Genomic DNA, 22,524 nt, shown 5'->3' with positions numbered 1-22,524 from the left:
CGTGTTTACATAGAGTTTCAGAATTGAGTTGAGGTTATGACTGAGCCCAGAGATCTGTATTTGCCACAGTCACTGAGGACTCTGCTATTTATTCATCTTATCAGATTCTGGTTAAAGTTAAGCAAGAGGTAGCAACACCACTGCCACTTGCAGAGGCTCTCCATAGGGTTACCCTTCACTGCAACTGCCGCAGAGAGGAGACTTGTTACAAGTCAGCCTGCAGATAACTCCAGCTATTTTGAGGACTAGCTAGAGATGAAAAAATATTGTGGCAGTCTTTCAACTAACTATGAAGGACACGGGTCGAAGGACTACCATATAAATCAATAGGCTCAAGTAATTTCATTTTGTTTGGGTCTCTATGTTTTTAAAAAATTCTGTCTTGAACATTCAAGAGATCCCCTTTCACATCAGGGTTATGTCAAATGCTTATTCAGCATTCGTTCCTTGCCATGAAGAAACTGAAACCCAACCGAGGTAAATACTGAATTTCATATTGTAAATCACTTAATATTTCATAAATCACAAGAGCAAATAGGGGACGAATGAGCTCTCCCCATAAAAAAGAAATAGATATCTTTACAGTCTTTAAATACTGTGAACTGCTCAATTTAGAGCCTATTTGGGGTTTTGCAATAGAAAAATATCTTATGTTTATGAAAAATTCCATGAGAACACTAAAAATAACAGGCAGAGATAGAACAAGAATAATTCCACATATTTTGATTCCTCTATGACTCTTATAGGCCTTTGTCTTAACCCAGCAGCCTGAAAACAGATTTAGGTAAAACAGCCCTTCTTTCCCTAGTCCATTTTAAGCAGACAACATCCTCCCATCACCGCCTTAGCAGACACCGACTAACCAAGAAAACAGCCATAAAATTAAGGCCCAGACATTTAACACTCACCATCTCCTGCTCCCACCGCCTTCTTTTGATGTTTACAGCACATCTGTAGGATGCAATACTAGAAGATGCCTTGTTTGACCTGCTGCATGATGCTGTGACATCAGTTCAGATGATGCAGCTCATTATGGGAAAGACTGCTGTTGCTATGGCAACTGGGATGTGCTAGGAATCCTTGCTGCATTTCCAGTGGAGCCTGAGACAATACGGAAGCCCTGTAAGAAACAGACAATATGCAAAATTTAGATCAAAGGAAGAGGATCCCTCATTGGGCTAAAATCCATAGGTTTAAAAGGGATTTCCCTGAAGTCATTTTGGAAAAAATAAAAATTACCTCCTACTTTGTTGTTACACACTTAGAAAAAGGGGCGGGGGGGAATGAGATTTAGTGCTAAAACAAATAAAAACTCAAATGGACAATGTTTCTCTGTTAGGCAATTTGATTACTTTTTCCTCTCTGGACAGCATTTCAATTACTTTTTTTTAAAGTTATTAAAAAGAATTTTTCTCATTTGTCAAAGACCAAAAGAACAAAGCAAGGAACAGAAAAAAAAATTTTAAATGGAATATAAACAGCTGAGAAAGTGACTCTAATTCTAAAGAAAATAGGCTTTAATTCTCAGAATATGGACAAACTCCCACCAACAAAGTCTGTCCTCATCATTTCCACTGATGGACACCAACCCAGACACATGACATGTGACACAGAACCTTCTCATGCAGACTAGCCCCAGCTCTCACTTGAGCATTGGATAGGCACATTGGATAGGAAGGAGGTTTAGAATCTAGGGGGCACACCACATCACCTTCAACTTCTCGGGCCCCTTCCCTTGACATGCAGAGAACCCCTACCACTCAGAGCCAAAATGCAAGAGTCTTTTTCTGGGACCAAACCTGGTAGTTGGAACAAATGGCAGACCTGCTAGAAACTTCCTAAATCATTGGCATTCCAAACATTGGGGTTCTGTTTTCCTCTCTATGGGGCAATGAGACACACAGGAGGAAATTACTCACACCCCTCCCCCCACAAAAGCTGAAACTGCGTGAAAAGCCACATTTAGATAAGACATAGTGAGGTATTTCTCTAGTTCGTAAAAGAAAAGCAAATCTAAAGCAATCATTTCTTTCCACTCCTGAGCAGAAACAAACATTATGTGATGCGAACTGGGGAGAAGGAGACATGGACAAAGCAGCCATCTCTTGCATATTTAATACTCTCAGACCATGGATAGAGAGAGAATCAAGCTGACCTACATATATATACTCTATCTGCACAACTCTGGGGAAGAACAACATTCTAAAACCCCCAAATCTAATGAGACAATTATGTCGTCCCCTCCTACTTGAGATTTTAAATGGCATTGTTAACCAGCAGCATGGGGGATGGGGAGATGAAATAGCAGAAGGAATTCAGGCAGTGGCTTGGTAAATGGGGGCTGATAAAATGCCTGAAAGATGCCAAGATCCTAGCAGGGTGCACCATCAGCTATGCACAGAGCATCCCCTCCCTGATGCAAAGCCAGGATTGTTCTTGCTTCACCTAATGAGGAATTGGGAGGCCAAGAGCAAGATGTGAAGCTGCCTGCCCAAGTCATCCGTGCTCTCAGTCATGGGCAGAGCCTGACTCCCACCCTTTATCTTAGGCCACATGCCACACCAAGGGAAGTAACAGGCAGCCACTCCAGTGCAAAGAGCACTGATCTGGGATTCAGGAAACCCAAGTGTTAATGCCAGTTCCTCCAGTGAGCATCTGTGTAACATCAGGTCAATAAATTAACCTCTCTGGGCCTCAAGTTTTTCATCTGCAGAGATGATGGATTTTGCTAATAACCATGGTTTTCAAGTTTTTTGTTAGTAGTGGAACCCTATCTTCTAATGATACAGACCAAAGCTGGGCTGCCCTGGATGAGAGGGGATAAGAAGCCCAGAGCCAAGTTTGACGAGCTCTTCTCAACCCCATCCCCCATCTCATCTGCTATGATCTGACCTCTGAAGGCACTCTGATGAAACCCTCAGCCACAGGGGAAGATGGAGTGAAAGTCATGGCTCTATAACAATATTATCAGCCTTTCCATAACTGAAATCCACCGTTCTATAAAAGGGAGAGAAGAGGGTGGGATCAGGTGTTCCAGACTTGAATATGGCTTCTCAGTATGAGTTTCCTTTGCCAGAAAAAAGTCATTGGTTTGGTGGGAAGAGATGGATGTCTCATCGAATCTGAGGCCAAGTCAGACTTTTAACAACCTGAAGTGGCTGAATTACTGGCCCCCAAAATGGCCTGGATTGGCTTAAAAAGTGGACCCATAAAGCAGAAGCAAGTCATGAAGTATTTTCTTGCTGTGTGAATGGAGCTGTAGTAATTCACCTTGAATTTCCCAATGGCCTTTCTCACTACCCCCAAATCCTCAACTTGTGGTATTGTTTTGAGGATTGCACGCACTAATGTTTATAAAAGCATCTGGAAACCAAAAACGTCACAGAAACGTTGAACCTTGTTAATATTGTCGTTAACAGCCCACTCACCCCAGTCAGGGGAGGCTATTTAGCTCTCGCCTGTAGGTCCAGTAAGATTCTGGACTCTGGAATAAGATGGTTAGGAAACGGCTTACAAAGTCTGCACAGCTACCAATGAGGGCTTACCCCTCACTACTCAATTCAGGCAAGGTAATGGAAAAGGGGTCCTCCCAGAGGACAGAGCCAGGGCCATGCGCAGAATGGATAAACAGCCCCTCTTGGAGAACAGAGCCAGGGCCATACCAAGGAAACTCTCCTACTTCCAGGTGGCCATTCTTACTAGCCAAGGGTCATTTCTACCCTAACCAATGTTACTTGGCAATACTGTTGACGTTTTATTATTTTCAGGTTTCCAGGAGAACAGAGCTACAGAATTAACCAGAGGTCGAAATCTTATGCAGAAGGAGAAGGGGTTTAGTTAATCCTTTACCAACAATGCCAATTCTGGAATTCTGGCTTCAAAATTGACCTTCATTCACAAAATATACAAATACTCAAGCACTCTAACCACAGGCCTACATGACCATATACCCATGCTGGCTGTAGATGCTGTTTTAATCAGTATATACTTTCTGAGAACATTTGTTAGCCAAAAATATTTGGACACCAAATTACAGTGGTCATTTGTGGCTCTTACTGTTGTCAAACGCACGCCATCCCTTCTACTTTTTTTAGATAACCGCACAGATATTATTATTAATCATGGGTGATCAGAATAGAATTTGCAACCATACTATTAATAATAAGCTCAGTTATTATTGTAGTTAGCTAATGTTTGGATTTATTATTTCCTCTCAGACGTTACCTCTTCCACATTCTAACTTATATGCTTTGGGTGGGAATCCAACCAAGGAATGCAGAATGTCACTCAGTCTTAAGCCAATAAGCTTGTTCTATCCCCAGACATACAGAAATTAGTTCAGAGATGGTGTGAGACCCCACTGAAGCCAATAAGATACAGTGAGACATTGTAAAGAAATCACTGTTGGCTCCTGCTTTTGAAAGGGTGTCAAATCTGAAGTAGCTCATCCATTTTGTATTCATGAGTGAAGAACGTGTCTAAGCCAACAGAGGGAGGGCTGAGCTGAGTTGAGAGAAAAGAAACTGAGTTCTGATGACACTGCTTGGGCCAGAAATCAGCCCTACTCTGACTCTGTAGGTTATAAGAGCCAAAAAGTCCCTTTTCTTCTTCAGCCAGTATGTTTTGGGATTTCAGTCACAGTAAACAGAGCCCTAACTGATCCAATCATTGAAGAAACTGTGTAAGGCATAAATTGGCACCATTAGCATGAAGTGTACTTGGAAGAAAAAAAAAAGAAGCTTGGGCTCTGGAGTGGTGCATGAGACTGAACAGTGAGACCCTTCAAAGGACTAGGGTCAGGGCCAGAGCTGGCAAGACCCCCTCACAAGGAAGGTGCAATGTGTTATTCATCTTTTCTCCTAGACATTCCCGGACTTGACAGTGACTACATACTCCAATCAGCTTAAGCCCCATTCCTCTGTCCTTTCCCAGGCAAAATTCCCATCAGCAAAGGCCAAAAAGCCTCCAAAAGCCCAGGGAGGATGGATTAGCTCCTGAATGAACACCTCGATTTGGAACCTGAAGCAAACCTTGGGGTGATTTCCGCCAAAGAAACTGGCCCCAACCTGTTCAAAGGTCTCCCTGTCATCTTCTGAATTTAAGATTTTCTCTTGCCTGACTTTAGAGTTAATATGGTTTGCTGCTTCACTAGATTTAACACCAAACAAAAACATTCGACATAAAACCAAGTGGCTTTAATGTGCTGGTGGAAGTCCAGTTGTGCTGAGTTATATAGGTAATGGAAATATCTATATATGTCAGGACCAACATATGATGAGGGTTTATGTGCTGTTTAAACTTTGCACTGGCATTTCTGGGCCTTTCCTGTTGTAGTATTCAATTTTTTCATAGGTCTTAATCTTATCTACTCAAGTAGACAGCTCTTTAGGGTACTACCAATGTCTTGCGCTACTTTTGATTCCCCCATAAACTTTAGCGCACTCCTAGGCATAAGTAATCCCCTAACAAGTCCTTCTTAATTCTTAATTTCTTTTTTGTTAAAGTAACATTGTTTCCATTCCTGGCAAAGAAAAATTTCCTAACAGCTTTCTCCTTATCACAGCAGAGTCTGAAATGTTATAAGATTTTACTAAGGCTTACATGTGTAAGTCTTTTCCCCTTCCTTTTGCTGCCTAAAATAACAAAAAGTAATTTGCTACTAAGAAAATCTGACCAAAAATGATAACGCAAGCCAGCAAACAAACATTTAACATGTGTCATCAGAGACAGAAGGAATAGTGATCATGATACCTGTTTCAAGTTATTTACAACTGAGTCTTTTAATTAACATAGAATTTTCAGCCCACACGGTCTTTTAAAAAACTAGATTCCTCCCCTTACCTGAGAAAAATCATGAATAAAATAACTAACCCTCATTTACACATATTCTCCTGGCATAAGAATAAAACATTCTAGAAAGATGGAGTTTCCCGAGATAACTTTAGTTAGAAAAAGTGATTCCCTTTTCTATGGAAAAGAAACAAATTACATCATACCTTCATATGTAAAATTCCTACAGTAAATAATACATTAAAGGGCTCACTAAATCAAAGTTACAAGTAGCTCTGATAAAAGAGATTTGTTTTACAAGGTACAAACATTTTTTTTAGTGAATAATCCAATTTAGTAAATGTACTCTTAAAAATCAGCTCTATATAAAGTACAGAGTTACACACCATTGGTAAAGTTATCTTCATTTGCTAGAGTGCTATGAAACAAACAAGACAGCTGAAATGTTCAGCCGATTACAAGTATCCATTTTGCTTTACATCTAACTGAGTCGTTATATCAGGCTGCCTTATATTCCATTAACTAGATGCATGTCTGTCATGGAAACAACTTCAAGCATCTTCAGGGCAAAGACTAAGTCTTCCAGAGCAGAGTAGGTTGTATAGCAAACACTTGTTGTGTACATTGCCTAGTAAATGCTTCTTTACATGAGTTTGTCAAACTCAGAGACTTGATCCTGGCCAGCTAAAGACATGCAATTAGAAACTCCCAAACCACCAGTCAAACATAAATATACATGCATATAAACACATACACATATAGACTTAAAAACATAGGTGAGAATGAGTTTTTGAACATAATCCCAATATTTCCCTCTTACTCTAGCCAATGATAACATTTTACTTTTAAATGTACTAACTTACTGCTGGTCTAAACATTCTATCAAAATGTATTTATTGTAAAAACATTTCACCATAATACAAAATATTATTGCTTCATGGAATTCTTTTGAAAAGGATTACACAGACACAAACATAAAAGTAAATCTAAAATATTCATAACTATACATTTCACAAAAAGAACATATACCATAATAAATACACTGAGATAACATACAAAACAATAAAGTCAAGTAATAAAAGCATTGCTTTACCTAGCTCTATGTTTATAGTGCTTGCTTGGTGCTATGGACTGAATATGTGTATCCCCCCAGAATTCACATGCTGAAATCCTAACCCCCAAGGTAATGGTATCAGGAAATGGAACTTTTGAGAAGTGACCAGGTCATGAAGATGGATCGCTCACAAATGGGATTAGCGCCCTTACAAAAGAGGTCCCAAAAAGCTCCCTTGACCCCTTTTACCATGTGAGTACAAAGCAAAGAGCATTGTCTATGAACCAGGAAGTGGGTTCTCATCAAACACAGAATCTTCCAGCCCCTTGATCTTGGACTTCCCAGACTCCACAACTGTGTGAAATTAATGTCTGTTTTTTATAAGCTACCCAGTCTATGGTATTTCTGTTATAGCAGCCCAAACAGATTAAGATCCCAGCTCCTCAAAACTAAGTTGTGTTTCTATATACCTACAACAATAGATAAATTAAGAAAATCCTATTTACAATGGAGTCAAAAAGAATAAAATACTTAGTAGTAAATTTAACCCAGGAAGGTGAGAGATCAGCACACTGAAAATTATAAAACACTGATGAAAGAAATTAAAGAAGACACACATAAATGGAAAGGTAGCCCATGTTCATGGATTACAATAAATAATATTGTTAAAATGTCCATACTACTCAAAGCAATTTTCAGATTCAATTTAATCCCTATGAAAATGCCAGTGCATTTTTTACAGAAATAGAAAAAACAACCCTAAACTTTGCATGGAACCAGAAAAGATCACAAATAACTAAAGCAATCTTGAGCAAGAAGAACAAAGCTGGAGGCATCACACTTCCTGATTTCAAACTATCATACAAGGCTATAGAAAGCAAAACAATATGGTACTGGCATAAAAATAAACACATAGATCAATGGAACAGAATAGAGAGCCCCAAAACAAACCCATGCATATGTGGTCAACTAACTTTCAACAAAGGCACCAAGAACACAAAATGGGAAAAGATAGCCTCTTCAGTAAGTGGAGCTGGGAAAACCGGATATCCACATGCAGAAGAATGAAATTGTGCCCTTATCTTACATAATACACAAAATTAAATTCAAAATGGATTGAAGACTTAAGGGAAAGACCTGAAACCATAAAATTCTCAGAAGAAAATATAGGGGAAAAGCTCCTTGACATTGGTCTTGGCAGTAATTTTTTGGATACAACATCAAAAGCACAGACAACAGAAGCAAAAATAAATGAGACTACATCAAACTAAAAAGTTTCTGCATAGCAAAGGAAACAATCAAGAAAGAAGAAAATATTTGCAAACCATATATCCAATAAAGGTTTAATATCCAAAATAAAAAAGAATTCTTACAACTCATAGCAAAAAACAAACAATCCAATTTAAAAATGGGCAAAGGATCTGAATAGACACTTTTCCAAAGAAGACATACAAATGGCCAAAAGGTATATGAAAGAAGTTCAACTTCACAAAACCACAATGAGATATCACTTCACACCTACTAGGATGTCTGTTATCAAAAAGACAGTAGATAACAAATATTGTCCAGAATGTGGAGGAAATGGAGCCCTTATACACTGTTGGTGGGAATGTAAACTGGTACCGCCACTATGGAAAACAGTATGGAGGTTCTTCAAAAAATTAAAAATAGAACTACCATATGATCCATAAATCCTACTTCTGGGTATATATCCGAAGGAAATGAAATCACTATCTCAAAGAGATATCTGCCCTCCAATGTTCATTTCAGCATTACTCACAATAGCCAAAATATACAAACAACCTAAGTGTCCATCAAAAGATGAAAGGATAAAGAAAATGTGGAAGACATATATAATCTGTGGAAGATATCTATATACGGGATTTCTATCTCCCATTCCATATATGAGTGTGTGCGTGTGTGTGTGTGTATAAAATACATTCAGCCATAAAAAAGAAGGAAATACTGCCATTTGTAACAACATGGATGAACCTGGAGGGCATCATGCTAAATGTAATAAGCCTGAGAAAGAGACAAATACTGTATGGTATAAGTGGAATCTGAAAAAAAAAATTTTAACTCATAGAACAGAGAATAGAATGGTGGTTGCCAGGGTCTTGGGGAAGATGTTGATCAAAGGGTACACACTTTCAATTATAAGATGAGTAAGTTCTGAGGACGTAATGTACAGCATGGTGACTATAGTTGATAATTCTGTATTGTATATTTGAAATCTGCTGAGAGTGTATCAATAGACCTTATGCATTCTCACCAAAGAAACCAAAAAACAAAAACCCAGTGACCATGTGAAGCGATAGATGTGTTAATTAAGTTGATTGTGGTAATCATTTCACAATGTATATGTATAGCAAATCATCACATTGTACAAATTAAATATATTACAATTTTATTTGTCAACTATACCTTGATAAAGCTGGGGGATAGAGGGAGAAAATAACAACAACAAAAACAACAAGAAAAAAGACACCCAGATCTTGTATGGAATTGAGCCAAGTGCTTCCTAACTAATATAAGATCAAAATACTTCAGGACCTGTTTTAGTTGGTGTGCTGGCCCTTGGCTTAATGTCTTAAAACACCCAAGAAGTGTGGGATAACTGTAGATAGTACCTGCTGTAGTTGGTCAGCACTTTAATAATGTGCCATTCAGGTTTTAAAATGTTAGTGGTGTGCTGTAGAGTATCACAAATAGTACAAGAGATGAGCTAGACTGAACAAAAAGATGATGTGTCACAGTAAAACTGAGCCAGCACCATTTATCTATCTGGGACTTCAAGTGGTGATTTAAAATAAGTAAATACCACCCCCCTCCCCCGCCCCCCGCCAAAGTGGTGCCATTCTGAGGCACTGTTTCTGATGCTGTGTGGGCTCCCATGTATTGGTGGGCTTTGAAATCAGCTTTGGAGTCTCCTTCATAGGAGACAGCCTTATGAGTAACTGTCACGCAGACGGTGGGACCTGAGGAGAGTCTAAGTCCCACCTGCTCCATGGTCTCCCTCACAAACCTGCTTTGGTTCCTAAATTACCTCAGAATCCACTCCACTCAGTTGGAAGCTAATGAATGTTTTGGAGGAGAGGTGTCACCATCTGCCATCGCAGCCATTGATACCCGCAAGGCAGTGCGTGCTGTGGGACAGGCACTAAGCAGATGAGTGGGAAGACAAATAGGTTGAAGCCCCACCACTAACAGCCACGGGAAATCGGGCAAGGCATTAACCTCTCTCAGAGTCCTCAACTGTAAAATGAGGAGTAGCTGCTCTGCTTACCTAACAGTGCTATGAGAATCTAGGAAGCAAATGCCGTATTTGTAAGTGTTATAAGAAAGAAAGAGGGAAAGGAGGAAATGAGTAAAGGGAAAGGGAAAAAGAAAATGTTGGAAGGGAAAAGAGAAGGAAGAAAAAGAGGAAAAGAAAGAGGGAGAGAGGTAAGTAAAGGGACAGGGGAATGAGGAAGAGAAAAAAGGGCAGGGAAAAGGGAAGGAGGAATGAAAAAAAGAGGGGAGGAAAAGAGCAAGGGAAATGGGGGAAAGTGGAAGGGGAGAAGCAACAGGAAGGGAAAGGGGCACGGAGGAAGGGAAAGGGGCACAGAGGAAGGGAAAAGGTGCGAAGGAATGTAGGCTTTGGAGCCTGAATTCTTCTAGGCTCTGCTCCCACCTAAGTGTATGTCCTTGGGCAAAGCATTTATCTAAGCTTCACATTTCTCCTCTGGTAAATGGGGATAATAATTCTGCCTTTCAATGTTATTATTAAGATTATCTATTCACTTTTTCAACCAATATTTAGTGAGCACCATTCTAGGTGCTTGGCATGCATCAGTAAACAAACAGACCAGAATCTCTGTCTTTGGGGAGCTGACATTCTAGTATGAATCGAAGTGTCTAGCATGGTACTTGGCATATACCAGACACTCAGTAGATGTTAATTAACATTTTCATTGATACTAGCAATGTATGGTGTTTATAAAATGTAAAATATTATTATTAGCTCAAATTAATCAGATTAGCCAGATTGCATTTCTATGGAGAAATGGAACTTAGAAGAGGTAAACTCTGATGAGGAAGGGAAGAAAGTTCCGGCAAACCAGATGGTACCAGGGAGAGAGACTGAGGTGGAACCCCTGTGTGCCCAGGATGCACCACCCTGCAGCATCAGTTGAAGAAAACTGCTTTTCAACTGAAACACCCACTGTGGACTGTTAAATGAGGAGAAAAAAACTACTATAATATTTGAGATGCTACATGTATTTTTCAAAGCCCCCCAGGTTATTCTAATGATCAGTCAGAATTGAGAACCGCTGAACTAAATAATTCATATGTGAATAATTGAAACTTTGCTGCACTATGTGAAGTATAAGTATATAATTAATGTACATGAAGGACCGCTATGCACTTCCAGTGGCTAGAACAGGAACTTTTGAGTTTTTCTAAGGGTGACATATTCGTTCTGATCCACACTTTAGTTGTTCACTTGACTTACACTTGACTTACAGAAGGTGAGGGGGAGTATGCAAGATGAGAGAAGCAGAATGAAAGGATCTTGAATGTGCCTTAAAGAGGGCTCAGTCTAGGGGGTGAGGGGGATGTGGAGCCACTCAGAATTTTAAACTAGGAAGAGGCATATTCTAAAGGCTATCCTTCTAAGAGTTTTATAACACGTCCTCATCTGGAATTCCTAGAAACGGGCTCTTCTATTAATCTCTAAATTGGTATAGTTCTCCCTTTTTTTTTTGTATCTAAAAGCTATCTTTTAAAAATACACTCTCGGACTTCCCTGGTGGTCCAGTGGCTAAGACTCCGCGGTCCCAATGCAGGGAACCAGGGTTTGATCCCTGGTCGGGGAACTAGATCCTACATGCTGCAACTAAGAGTTCACATGCCACAACTAAAGATCCCGCATGACACAATGAAGATCCCGCACATGGCAACAAAGTTCCCACATGCTACAGCTAAGACCTGGCGCGGCCAAATAAATAAATAGTTAATAAATAAATAAAAATACGGTCTCAGCTTAAATTACTAAGGAGACATATATACAGCAAAGGTATACAGAGTAAGGGATTCAAATATTTTAGTCAAATATGAGTTACTTTTTGAGAAATAAGGAAGAATAAATGAGAGAAAAATTATAATAATTATTCTTATAATAGCTAACTATGTGAGAGGCACGGTTAGGGTATGTATTAATTAATTTAATCATTAAATAATCCTGTGAGAAAGGTACTGAGTCTCATTTTGCAGATAAGGAACAGAGGCGCTAAGAGTTGCTCAAGATCTTGCTGCTATAAGTGGCAGAACCAGGATTTGAATCCAGGTGGGTGGACTGACTACAGAGCCTGTACTCTTTTTTCTTTTAATTAAAGGATAGTTGATTTACAATGTTGTGTTAGTTTCTGGCATACAGCAAAGTGATTCAGTTATACATATATATATATATATATATATGTATTCTTTTTCATATTCTTTTCCATTATGGTTTATTACAGGATATTGAATATAGTTCCCTGTGCTACACCGTAAATCCTTATTGTTTACTGATTTTACTTACATAATATGTATCTGTTAATCCCATACTCCCAACTTATCCCTCTCCCTCCCCTTTCCTCTTTGGTAACCATAAGTTTGTTTTCTATATCTGTGAGTCTGTTTCTATTCATAAATAAGTTCATTTGCATCATATTTTAGATTCCACATATATGTAATATCATATGGTATTTGTCTTTCTCTTTCTGACTTACTTCACTTAGTATATTTATCTCTAGGTCCATCCATGTTGCTGCAAATGGCATTATTTCATTCTTTTTTATGGCTGAGTAGTATTCCATTGTGTATATATGCCACATCTTCTTTATGCATTCATCTGTCAATGGACATTTAGGTTACTTCCATGTCTTGGCTATTATAAATAGCGCTGCTATGAACACTGGGGTGCATATATCTTTTCAAATTATATGAAAATAATATAATTATTTTTCTCTGGATATATGCCCAGGAGAGGATTGCTGGATCAGATGGCAACTCTATTTTTAGTTTTTTGAGGAACCTCCATACTGTTCTCCATAGTGGCTATACCAATTTACATTGCCATCAACAGTGTAGGAGGGTCTTTTCTCCACACCCTCTCCAGCACTTGTTATTTGTAGATTTTTGATCATGGCCATTCTAACTGGTGTAAGGTGGTACCTCATTGTAGTTATGATTTGTATTTCTCTAATAATTAGCAATGTTGAGCATATTTTCATGTGCCTATTGGCCATCTGTATGTCTTCTTTGGAGAAATGTCTATTTAGGTCTTCTGCCCCTTTTCTGATTGGGTTGTTTGCTTTTTTGTTATTGAGTTGTATGAGCTGTTTGTATATTTTGGACAGAGCCTGTACTCTTAACCTCCAAGACACAGCATATTGAATATAATCCCCAAAATGTTTATATTTATCTCTGGAACACAGATGCTCCCTCATTAACAGACCTTTCCAGGCATCTTGCCTTGCCCACTTGGTTCCCCAGAAGCAACCCAGAATTCAGTCAGCAGTGGAAAAGAGAGACCATGCTCACTCCAATAATCCACAACATAAATTAGCTGTGTATAAATCATGAAGAGGAGACTATGCCTTAAAGAGCTTCCAGTTGACCCCTCACATTTTAGAGGCTACCAATTGCAAAAGTCTTGCCTAACAAAACTTTGTTGGTACAATCTGACACTCATGGGCATGTATTAAGTTTTCAATAAATTCTTGTTGATCAAAGCAATACCCAGATCTAAACTATTCAGCCACTAGCTCAGGCATTTTTCTATTACAAACTCAGTTTTTATTATTCCTATGCATGTTTCCACAAGTTTACTAGATATTGATGCATCCATATACATTATGAAGTATTGTAAATTTGGTTTTAAAGTTTATGCAATGGTGGCCCTGCATAAAGTTGGGGTTTTTCCCTCAACATTACATTTTTTATATCTATCCAGGTAGACAGAAATAGCTCTAGGACATTCATTTTAACTGCTGTAAAGTATTTCATTTCATGAGAAGCCCAAAATTCATTTATCCATTTTCCTTTCCTGTTGATGGACATTTATAGTGTCACTGATTATTGGTCAAATACCCTATTTGGTATAAGGTAAGATACTAATTTTATTTTTTAAGAAAAAAGACCTACAAAAACAAATCCAAAACAATTAACAAAATGGCAATAAGAACATACAGATTGATAATTACCTTAAAAATAAACAGATTAAATGCCCCAACCAAAAGACACAGGTGGGCTGAATGGATACAAAAACAAGACCCATAAATTATGCTGTCTACAAGAGACACACTTCAGATCTAGGGACACATACAGACTGAAAGTGAGGGGATGGAAAAAGTTATTCCATGCAAATGGAACTCAAAAGAAAGCTGGAGTAGCAATACTCACATCAGACAAAATAGACTTTAAAATAAAGACTGTTACAAGAGACAAGGAAGAATACTACATAATGATCAAGGGATCAATCCAGGAAGAAGATATAACAATCGTAAATATATATGCACCCAACATAGGAGCACCTCAATACATAAGGCAAATGCTAACAGCCATCAAATGGGAAATTGACAGTAACACAATGATAGCAGGGGACTTTAACACCCCACTTTCATCAATGGACAGATCACCCAGACAGAAAATCAATAAGGAAACACAGGCCTTAAATGACACATTAGAGCAGATGGACTTAATTGATATTTATAAAGCATTCCACCCAAAAGCAGCAAAATACACATTCTTCTCAAGTGCACATGGAACATTCTCCAGGATAGATCACATGCTGGGCCACAAAGTGAGCGTCGGTAAATTTAAGAAAATTGAAATCATATCAAGCATCTATTCCAACCACAACACTATGAGATTAGAAATCAACAACAAGAAAAAAACCTGTAAAATATACAAACACGTGGAGGCTAAACAATATGCTATTAAACAACCAATGGACTGCTGAAGAAATCAAGATGAAATCAAAAATTACCTAGAAACAAATGAAAATATAGCACAACATTCCAAAACCTATGGGATGCAGCAAAAGCAGTTCTAAGAGGGAAGTTTACAGAAATACAATCCTACCTCAGGAAACAAGAAAAATCTCAAATTAGCAACCTAATCTTACACCTAAAGCAACCAGAGAAAGAAGTACAAACAAAACTCAAAGTTAGTACAAGGAAAGAAATCATAAAGATAAGGTCAGAAATAAATGAAATAGAGATGAAGAAAACAATAGAAAGGATCAATGAAACTAAAAGCTGGTTCTTTGAAAAGATAAACAAAATTGATAAACCTTTAGCCAGACTCATCAAGAAAAAAAGGGAGAGGGGCAAATGAATAAAATTAGAAATGAAAAAGGAGAAGTTACAATGGACACCACAGAAATGCAAAGGATCATAAGAGACTACTACAACAAGCATATATATGCCAACAAAATGGACCCCCTAGAAGAAATGAACAAATTCTTAGAAAGACACAAGCTCCCAAGACTGAAGAAATAGAAAATATGAACAGCCCAGGCGTTTATTTCCACATTATAGTGCCTATGCTGCTCAAGGAACAAAGGTGCTTAAAGACAACGCTACTGATCAAAGAGTGTGGTTGCACAAGGTACGTGGCATGGCAAGGCTACAAGGATGTACAAGCTCAGTAACTGCTAGAACTCTTGTTTCCCTGGCCTAATTTTCAGGCTTTGGGTCTGTGCTAATTTGAAGGGATGCTTTATAAAGAGAGAGTCAGTAAAACACACTGTGGCTCCAGAGGGAAGCAGAACACAGGGTTGGGAATTGGGAGCCTTGAGTCTCAGTCCTGGTAATTAGCTCGGAGGGTCATTCGTCTTCTCTGTGTTTCAGTTTTTGTCATGATACATGCCCTGCCATTTCTGGGGACTATTGTGAAATTCCCTGAGATAATAATGGGGAATGTGCTTTCTGTATTTAAAGTCTACAGGCCAGCCCAGTGAAAATGGCAAAGGTTTTAGAGCCCAACAGACCTAGGTTTAAATCCCAGGTCTGTCATTCACGAACTGTGTGATCGTGGGCAAGTTACTTGCCCTCTCTAAACATAATGTTCTCATCTGTTGAAAAGGGTTAATAGTAAGACCTATCTCTTAGAGTAGTCAAAATAACTAAATGAGCTAATTATAGAAAGCACCTGGCACATATTAATGCTAAATAAATGGTAAATATTGTGCTTGTTTGCCAGCCATTATTTCTCAGGTTAGTCTCACGTAGACTATAAACATCTTCAAGGCTTTGACAATGAATTTTTAAAAATCCCTACAGCATCTGGCATAGAAGTGAATATGTGAATGGTGACTAGTAGCAGCAGCAGAAGAAGCAATACTAGTAGGAGCAAAATCAGCCACAGCAGCATCAGCTAGACCACTGTTAGAGCAGCAGGTAGCAGCAACAATAATAGAGCAATAGGGCTTTCCTGGTGGCGCAGTGGTTGCGAATCTGCCTGCCAATGCAGGGGACACGGGTTCGAGCCCTGGTCTGGGAAGATCCCACATGCTGCGGAGCAACTGGGCCCGTGAGCCACAACTACTGAGCCTGCGCGTCTGGAGCCTGTGCTCCGCAACAAGAGAGGCCGCGAGAATGAGAGGCCCGTGCACCGCGATGAAGAGTGGCCCCCGCTTGCCACAACTAGAGAAAGCCCTCGCACAGAAACGAAGACCCAACACGCCATAAATAAATAAATAAATAATTCTTAAAAAAAAAAAAAAATAATAATAGAGCAATAGCAGTAAGGGCAGCAATAATAACAATAGTAATCACTGCAATGCTATCCCAGCCTATGCCTTCTTCTACTGTGGATCATCTATCCCCATACTAAGAAGATAAAGTCTCCCATGCAAATAAGCACTGATTTATAGGCACTGAGTCAAAAGAAATTAAGCAAACCCTGCAAGCTGAGGAAGCTCAAATGCTAATGGATGTTAAATACAGGTTTCATCATACTAGTCCTGTAAGTTGTCATCTGTTATCAGATGCAGCATCTCTTTGCTACTGTTAAATGGGGAAGATGCTAAAGAAAGAAGCTGGGAGAATTCTGAACAGTGGTGAGCCTGATTCATTCAATACTTCAGGAGAAAGAATCCTAGGTACCTGTGCTCTCAAACTTCAGCCTTGGTTAGAACCTTCTTCTCTGACTCTCAAAACCCCAGCATCTTAAGAGGCTCCAGTCCTGCAGATTCGAAGTCAGTTTTTCAGGTATCAGGGAATGAGCAGAAAGGCTTAGATAACTACCTGAAAGAGAGGCCCAAGTCTGTCCCATGTACTTTGGGGAAAAGGACAAAGAGGTTGGGAGAGCGACCACAGTGAAGCCAAGAAAATAAACTTAAAACACCAGATGGATTCCCCCATCCATCCTCACAAGCTAGGTTTTCTTTCTGTGGTGAAGATTTTAATTATTGTTTGATAAAGTAACCAAAAGCATAGATGCATTGGAATTTCCTCCTTTTTGCCCTTGTTTTTAATGCATGGCTTCCCTTGGGTAACATGGGGGAGGAAGTTTATTTAAGTTTATTTAATAATATATACATGGTATATATTTAAAAAGAAAACAATTACAAAGAGCCAAAAGCGGGCAAAGCTTGACCATGAACCACATATAAAGAAACATCCTTCCAATAAGAGCAATTCCAAAGGGGAAAACACATTCTCTGGTTAGAAAATACATGTATGAAGACACCAGCACACCTATCCAAATACATGTATACAGACTCGGTACAGCCAAAGAAACACAGCACATCAAAATGACAACACAACAAGAAATAAACATCCTAATGGAATAACTCAAAGGAATTAAAATAAGATATATCAGGAAGACTCTCACTTACCACTACTGGACAGTATTTTTATCAACGTGGGAATGAAGAACAACAATCTGCCCTTTGGGAACAAACAAGTCAGGAGCCTTTTTCTGTAGAGGCCTAATGAGCTCTCCATAACCCAGCACTTTCCTCTTTCTTCAGTGATAGGAAATCAGAGGTCACAAAGAAGGTTCCATTTGGCTGAATCCCAAGGGGAGAAGCAATTCTGCTCAGAGCTTTCTGAGCAGAGAGCCCAAGGGGTAGAAAGCTTAGGTTCTCTTCTGCTCTGCAGGGGATGCATGTGGGCAGTAATTCCGGGAATGGTACTGGAAGAAAGTGTCCACGGTTTAAAATCCATCACCTATCTCATCACCACATCTCCAAGGCCGGTCAGGGCTTACAGGTCTTGAAATTTCCCTTGGCTCACCCAGGAACGGATTTCCTGACTCTAGATTCCTAACTGGCCAAGCTCAGCATTTGCCAACAGCGGCCCTCGGCTAGGTAATGGAAAAATACAGAATCTGGTGGCATCAAACGGGTGTGTACTAGCAAATACCCACCAAGTGGCTGATGGTGAGCCAGGATGAATACAGAAGTACAAGGACTGAGCTAATAATTTTGTGTTCAGTCAAGTAACATTGTTATCTCACAGTCAGCTCTTTCTTCACTGGTGGCAAAGACTCCCTCATCTTTTTTTGGTCCCAGAGGCAGCAGAAGCTCTAGAAATACTTGGGGCAGGTAGTGGCAGGGCAGAGAGAATGGAGTGACCTAGCACAAGCAGAGGCAGCGCTGGAGGTGGGAAAAACCAAAACTATGCTCCCACCCCCACCACAAATACCCACTAGTTATTTGAACGATGAGATTCAGAGTTACCAGCTTGGGCTTAAGCAGAGTGCTCAGCCCCAAAACAGACCTAATGGTAACCTAGCAAATGTTTTGTAAACTCTAAAGCACTATATAAATGTTATCTTTACTATTATTACCAAAAAGATAATATCCAGCACTCCACCATTTGAAAATTATATTTTACTCTTATTTCTTGTTTTTAAGCTGTTAATGGTCTAGGTGGTTTCTTTTTTTTTTTAAATAGATTTTATTTATTTATTTATTTTTTGGCTGCATTGGGTCTTCCGTTGCTGCAGGCTTTCTCTAGTTGTCGCGAGCGGGGGGCTACTCTTCATTGCAGTGCGAGGGCTTCTCACTGCAGTGGCTTCTCTTGTTGCGGAGCATGGGCTCCAGGCGCGTGGGTTTCAGTAGTTGTGGCTCGTGGGCTCTAGAGCGCAGGCTCAGTAGTTGTGGTGCACGGGCTTAGTTGCTCCGCGGCATGTGGGATCTTCCCGGACCAGGGCTCAAACCCGTGTCCCCTGCATTAGCAGGCGGATTCTTAACCACTGCACCACCAGGGGAGACCCTAGGTGATTTCTTAAATGAACTTTAGAGCACTTATTAGTCATGTCAAGTATTCTCTGCAGATATTCTAGATAAATCAATCAATGAGGATAGCAGTGAAAAAAAAAAAACACTTTCAAAAACTCGTCCTTTTCTTCAAGAAACATTATTTTCTGTTATTAAAGAAAACATCACTCAGCCTGAAGTACAGTGGACCCCTGAACAACATGGGTTTGAACTAAACAGGCCCACTTACATGCAGATTTTTTCCACTTAATATGTACTTTAGTACTGCATGATCCATAGTTGGCTGAATCCATGGATGTGGAACTGCAGATATGGAGGACCGACTATAGTTATAGTAGATTTTCGAGTGCTTAGGGTCAGTGCCTCTAACCCCCTCATTGTTCCAGGGTCAACCTGGTTGACTATACCAGTAATCAAGGCTATTTCATGCAACCAGGAGTTGGTTTTTTAATTACAGCTATCTGACCTAGAGGACTTTCAGAACAAAGAAAAACTATGCTCCATATATTATTCCTGCTTCCACCCATTACATACAGAGAAAACACATTTCTGGAAGCTTTAGAATAGGAGTTTTCCTTTACTCCGGCCATCAAGGTTCAGAGATACAGAGGTCTAGCTTCAAAGACTAAAATATTGCACTGTGTGATTTAGTACCAGACTCAGTGTAAGTATAATGACAGTTCTGGCCACTCCTGAGATTTTCCAAGCCTTGATGGGTAAAATCTGAAGGGAAGAGGTAGTGGAAGACAGGCTGCCATCTAAGTGCTGGAAACACTTCTATTCGCCCATATACAGGAACCTGAATTCCCTTCAGAGTAGGCAGAACCTTCGTTTTGAAAAAAACATCTAAATGTACCTTGGTTACATCTACCAATTTTCCTTGGAGAACAATGTGAAATAACCTAAATGTAGGGGTTTCAAATTTGCAACGTAAGTATTCTTTTTGGTAGAGAAGGTTTTCACTTTAGGTTGAGCTTGAGCAGTCTGTAGAAATTTTTTTTTCCTTTTTTTCATATGGGAGCTATGGACTGAGAAAAAGGTTCAGCTAAAGGGAGTGGATATTCCCAATACTAGGATGAGAGAGAGACTTGGACAAAAAATAGGGACAGAGAAAGCCAACCATAGACTGGGAGGGGAGGAACTTTGTTCTCTTTTTGGGTCTTGGGAGAGGTATGCTTAGATTCTTACAAGTAGAGCACTCCAGTGTATGGTTAGCTGGTCTCTGCCACGTAGAAGCATCCAGAAAACTAGGCAGGTGTACATTAAAAGGTCCCTGAAGGTATCCTGGAGCTATGTACTTTGAAGATAACTACACTGCTATGAATTGAATTGTGTCCCCCCCCAAAATCCATGTTGAAGCCTTAATCCTCTATGTGACTATATTCGCAGATAGGGCCTATAAGGAGGTAATTAAAGTTAAATGAAGTCATAAGGGTGTGACCCTAATCAAACAGGATTAGTGTCCTTATAAGAATAAAAACCAGAGAGCGCAAGCACATTCCCTCTCTCTCTCTCTCTCTCTCTGCCATGTGAGGACATAGCAAGAAGGCAGCCATCTATAAGTCAGGAAGAGAGCTCTCATCAGGAACTGAATTGGTCAGCACCTTGATCTTGGATTTAGCCTCCAGAACTGTGAGAAAACAAATTTCTGTTGTTTAAGCCACTAAATCTATGATATCTTGTTATGGCAGCCTGAGCCGACCAAAACACATACCTAGTAACTTTTAGGATACGTTTTGTATTTTTGTTTGTTTGTTTCATTATTCCTTCACCTTAAATAGTCTTATTAAACCTGACAGTCTAGCAGATCTCTCAAGGTATTTGAATGCCTAATATGCTCTGTAAACTGTGCTAGGCAAGGGAAAACAATGGCAAATAAGGTAGACACAGACACTACCTTTATAATTAGTCTAGATAGGAAGATATTAAACAAATAAATATATAGATAATTCATGACAATTGTAACAAGTGCCATCCTATACATATGACAGCATACAGCAGTCTCTCCCATGCTGTGCAGAATAAAGGGGAGATCCTGATCTTTGTATGCAAGAATAGGGCAAGGCTAGTGTGGTAGTGAGGGCAGCCATGGCCTGAGGGAGATCAGAGATGCCTGTACCACATAATGCAATGGACAGGCTTGATGAGGAGACTGGAACACTAGACTGAAAGCCCCATGAGGGCAGCAACCATCTCTCTCTTGTTCACTGCAACATCCCCAGCATCTAGCATCCCTTGGCACACAGTAGACACTCTACAAGTATTTGTTTTTAGATGGATGGGCACAAATGACAGCACCATGGGGGAAATCTCAAAAATAAATGGGAGAGGGAGGAGCTTCAAGATGGTGGAAGAGTAAGACGCAGAGATCACCTTCGTCTCCACAAATACATCAGAAATATATCTACATGTGGAACAGCTCCTACAGAACACCTACTGAACGCTGGCAGAAGACCTCAGACCTCCCAAAAGGCAAGAAACTCCCCACGTACCTGGGTAGGGCAAAAGAAAAAAGAAAAAACAGAGACAAAAGAATAGGGATGGGACCTGCACCAGTGGGAGGGAGCTGTGAAGGAGGAAAGGTTTCCACACACTAGGAAGCCCCTTCGTGGGCAGAGACTGCGGGTGGTGGAGGGGGGAGCTTTGGAGCCACGGAGGAGAGCGCAGCAACAGGGGTGCGGAGGGCAAAGCAGAGAGATTCCCGCACAGAGGGTCGGTGCCGAGCAGCACTCACCAGCCTGAGAGGCTTGTCTGCTCACCCGCTGGGACAGGTGGGGGCTGGGAGCTGAGACTCACGCTTCAGTCGGATCCCAGGGAGAGGACTGGGGTTGGCTGCGTGAACACAGCCTGAAGGGGGCTAGTGCACCACAGCTAGCCGGGAGGGAGTCCGGGAAAAGGTCTGGAGCTGCCGAAGAGGCATGAGACTTTTTCTTGCCTCTTTGTTTCCTGGTGCGCGAGGAGAGGGGATCAAGAGCGCCGCTTAAAGGAGCTCCAGAGACGGGCCTGAGCTGCGGCTATCAGCGCGGACCCCAGAGACGGGCATGGGACGCTAAGGCTGCTGCTGCAGCCACCAAGAAGCCTGTGTGCGAGCACGGGTCACTATCCACACCTCCCCTCCTGGGAGCCTGTGCAGCCCACCACTGCCAGGGTCCCGTGATCCAGGGACAACTTCCCCGGGAGAACTCACGGCGCGCCTCAGGCTGGTGCAACATCACACCGGCCTCTGCCGCTGCAGGCTTGCCCCACATCCATACCCCTCCCTCCCCCCGGCCTGAGTGAGCCAGAGCCCCCGAATCAGCTGCTCCTTTAACCCCGTCCTCTCTGAGCGAAGAACAGATGCCCTCAGGCAACCTACACACAGAGGCGGGTCCAAATCCAAAGCTGAACCCCAGAAGCAGTGCGAACAAAGAAGAGAAAGGGA

General features: G+C 40.5%; 1 protein-coding gene across 6 annotated transcripts in view; it reads right to left on the bottom strand.

Moving 5' to 3' along the window:
• AKAP6 (A-kinase anchoring protein 6) overlaps positions 1-22,524 on the bottom strand; it is a 584,194-nt gene that overhangs the window by 474,766 nt on the left and 86,904 nt on the right. For all 6 annotated transcript variants that reach the window (XM_036842081.1, XM_036842086.1, XM_036842084.1 and 3 more), the window contains one exon: positions 909-1,120. The gene's annotated coding sequence lies outside the window, so the exon portion shown is untranslated. The remainder of the gene's footprint in view (positions 1-908; positions 1,121-22,524) is intronic.

Source organism: Balaenoptera musculus, chromosome 2 (assembly GCF_009873245.2).
Source record: "Balaenoptera musculus isolate JJ_BM4_2016_0621 chromosome 2, mBalMus1.pri.v3, whole genome shotgun sequence".
Classification (NCBI taxonomy): domain Eukaryota; kingdom Metazoa; phylum Chordata; class Mammalia; order Artiodactyla; family Balaenopteridae; genus Balaenoptera; species Balaenoptera musculus.
This window is presented reverse-complemented; position numbering and strand designations above follow the sequence as displayed.